This window comes from Haemaphysalis longicornis, unplaced genomic scaffold, assembly GCF_048455015.1.
Source record: "Haemaphysalis longicornis isolate Haplotype H1 unplaced genomic scaffold, Haemaphysalis longicornis Haplotype H1 scaffold_5, whole genome shotgun sequence".
In the NCBI taxonomy this organism is placed as follows: Eukaryota; Metazoa; Arthropoda; class Arachnida; order Ixodida; family Ixodidae; genus Haemaphysalis; species Haemaphysalis longicornis.
In genome coordinates this window covers 10,550,275-10,553,738 of record NW_027526385.1, presented here as the reverse complement: position 1 = coordinate 10,553,738, position 3,464 = coordinate 10,550,275, and positions in this window count along the sequence as shown.

Genomic DNA, 3,464 nt, shown 5'->3' with positions numbered 1-3,464 from the left:
TCACCCAAAGCAATAACGCTGTCCGGTCAGAGACAAAAAAAGCTCTTCTTCTTCTTCTTCTTCTTCTCCTTCTCCTTCTTCTCCATCATCATCATCCTCGAGGCGACCAGGTGAATGAACAGCCTTGCAAAAATTAACATTGTTGTCAAACTGCGCGAGGGCACAAGCACACGTCAGCTGGAGCGATGAAACGAAACGACAAGACGTAGTCGGCGAGTCTTAACGACACACAACGTTGATTGATTGTGGGGTTTAACGCGCCGACGCAACGCAGGCGATGAGGCGCGCCGTAGTGGAGGGCTCCGGATTAATTTTGACCACCTGGGGATTTTTATCGTGCGCCGAAATCTCGTACACACGGGCGTTTTTGCTTTTCGCCTCCATCAGAAAAGCGGCCGCCGCGGCCGGGAATCGAACCCGCGACCTCGTGCTCAGCAGCGCAACGCCTTAGCCACTGAGCCACCGCGGCGAGTGACACACAACGTGATGTGCTTGTAAAGGTGCTAGATCGTTCGCTGCACGCTGCGAAAGGTACGCACCTTTGCATTTAAAAAATAATGAAACATTCACTCAAGATATTCACGCAACGCAATGATGTTCATTTTGCACCGAAAACCATGCCTGAAATTTCCTGGCGTGTTCACATGCGTCAAGGCAAGCGCCATAGCTGTCGTTGCAGGAAGTGGGACGCCAGCGCCGCGTGAAATCGAAGTGTCATAAAAAGATTCAAAAGCAGATGGGGGTGTAGCAAGCCGAAGCTACACCTTCTCTATGAGGCTGGGCGTGAAGGAGGTAGGAAGGTGTATAAAGTTTGACCACGTTGGGTTCTTTAACGTGCACTTAAATATAAATACACTGGTGTTTTCGCTTTTTGCCTGTATCAGCAAAGCAGCCTCCAAGGCAGTGATCAAAACCGGGTCCTCGAACTCGAGAGAGCAACGACTCAACCGCGGCACGGAATCATAAAATTAGTGCCGCTGTAGTCAGTAATGTCAACACAGACACGTTTAGAACGCGAAGGCCTGGAAAACGAGCTACTTTTACTTCTTCCATGCCATACCCCACCTTACATGATTTGCCATTCTGATACGCGAATTGCTGAAAATGTGCGATGCCTTTTCCCGCTAGTGCGGGCACTCACAATTTGCACTTTGAGACGGCGTATCTGTCAACAGCCGTAATGAGCAAGCCAGCGATTTACATCAGAAACTGCGACACCGTACCGAGGAGCTTCCTGGTCCTTCCATTGCACCGCGCAGCTGGAGCAAAGTGCATCCACTTTGTAGTGACAGTACCTACGACGATTCCCACGCCCTTCCCCCCCAAAAGTTACGAGGACGACAATACATCGGCCTCGAGTGTGCGCAGCAGTCCCAGCATGAAAAAGGACACGGAAACGTTTTAGTTCATTAGGGCGCCAGACGTTCATTAAAATAGCATTCTTAATTAAACAGCCTAGCGAGGAGTTGATCCCATGCTGCCCCATAGGAGTGCAGCGAAGACACATTTTGAAGCAGAATGCAACACCGCCATTACCAAATGTCTTCGCGTACGACTGGACAGCGCAAGTGGCAATAACAAGTGAGCGAGCGGCCCCTTGAATATACAACAGCAAGTACAAGCACAAGAACGACGCTCAGCGCGGTTAGTCACGCACCTCCCAGAGTGGTGCTCACACTCGCGAGGGGTGAGCGGGGCTAAGCGCTCATGTGTTGCGAGGTCGGGCTTCCCAGTCGAAAATTATGAGTGATGAGTGCAGTCACACAGGACAACAGTGACTAGCTCTCACATTTACGAGTGGTGAGCGGGGCCCAGCAATTGTGGCCCTCACACTCGCGAATGTGAGTTGAGTGCGGCTCACCACCCGTGGCGTTCCCACTCACCGTCACTGCCACTCACCAGCCCGAAACATTTGTGAGTCTCGTTCACCAGCACTCAAGAGTGGTCAGAGGGAGGAGTGCACTTGTGAGTGACCCTGCCGAACGTGTCTGCTACGCATGGGGTGCCACGTTGCCTTCGCCATTGCCATTTCAAAAGCAACCAATCCGCGCGTGCCTGCGTCAAATCGCGATCGTTTTGCTTTGTGTTCACCGCACGCCGATCGAAGCAGGCACGGGGTGGGGCTAGGAAAATACTCATTGCTCGCGATTTAGAATCGCATTGTCTTTGAAATGGCAACGTACGGGAGAAGCTTAGTTGCGTCGCTTTCCGTGCTCCGCGTGTGACGCGCTCAGTAGTCCCCGATTCTTAACTGTATTAATGCGTTTTTTGGTGGCAAAGGGCACCCTGTTTTTAACGCCTTGGCTGCCGGATGTCGCTTTGTCATAGAAGTCGTAACCCTCCCCATTACCCGACGAGCACTTTGTCGCGTCTCACCACTCAAGATGCGCTACAAAATCCTCAGGGTCAGCAACAGCGAATACGTATCGCGAAGATACCTAAATAATTGTCTGCCGCTATGTTGGCCCTAGTAGTGCACAGCGCCAATTTTATTGTGCTAATTGCTGTGAATGGTACCAATTGGGACAACCGGAGTTTGCTGCGGTTAGCGGGAAGAACAGTTTTATTGATTGTGGCATCATTCGCGTTTTAACAGCGCCGCTGTTTATGCATTTAGTTCCGCCGCGGAGAAAGGAAAATCTCATCGCTGGTGAAGTGGATAGGGTGAAAGGGCTAGGCCCACAAGTGTGAGAAAAAGGGGCGAGGAGGCGAGCAGCCCACGCGCAGGTGTTGGAGTGCACGCCTGGAGGAAATATGTTATTATGACGGCCCCGGGAATTCAACCCGGGACGTACATTTGCGCCGCGAAACTGGTACCCTAACCACTGAGCACATGGAACGCCGGAGGGTTACAAACTTAGCACTGGCGGGCCACGAAATTTGCGTATCCAATAAAGAAATTGTGTTATCAAGCAATGCGGAACGCCAAAAAGAAAAAAAGAAGCCAGATAGGAATGTTTTAGACGTACTACAAAAAATTGGTTTTATTTTCAGGTGCAAAAGGTACACAAACCTAAGAACAGATTCCGGTGCCCATAGCCTACAAGAACATTCAATCTCGCCTACCCAAGGTGCCTCAGTACGAGAGGGGACGGCAAATGCACGCATGGGCTTGGGATGTTGACATTGACTTTGACATTGACAATGTTTTATTAAGTAGTACACTGCAGTTTTTACAACAACAAGGTTTTACAGAAGGAGGTCCCATGGAAAAGCTCCGACCGGGGGACCTTACTTTCCATAACGCAAACAAAAATACTAGGCAGGCGGTATACACAATGATAAAAATATAACGCAAACGAAGAAATTCGTATAAACAGTTATTCATTGGTAGTAAACTCCAGCACTGCGCATGAGCGCAGTTGGTAGTTCAAGCAGTTATCATGTATACGTTTTTCCTGTAGCGTTAGCACGAGGAACCATGTATACTGAGATTGAGCGGGGAAAGAAGCAGGCGATCAGAG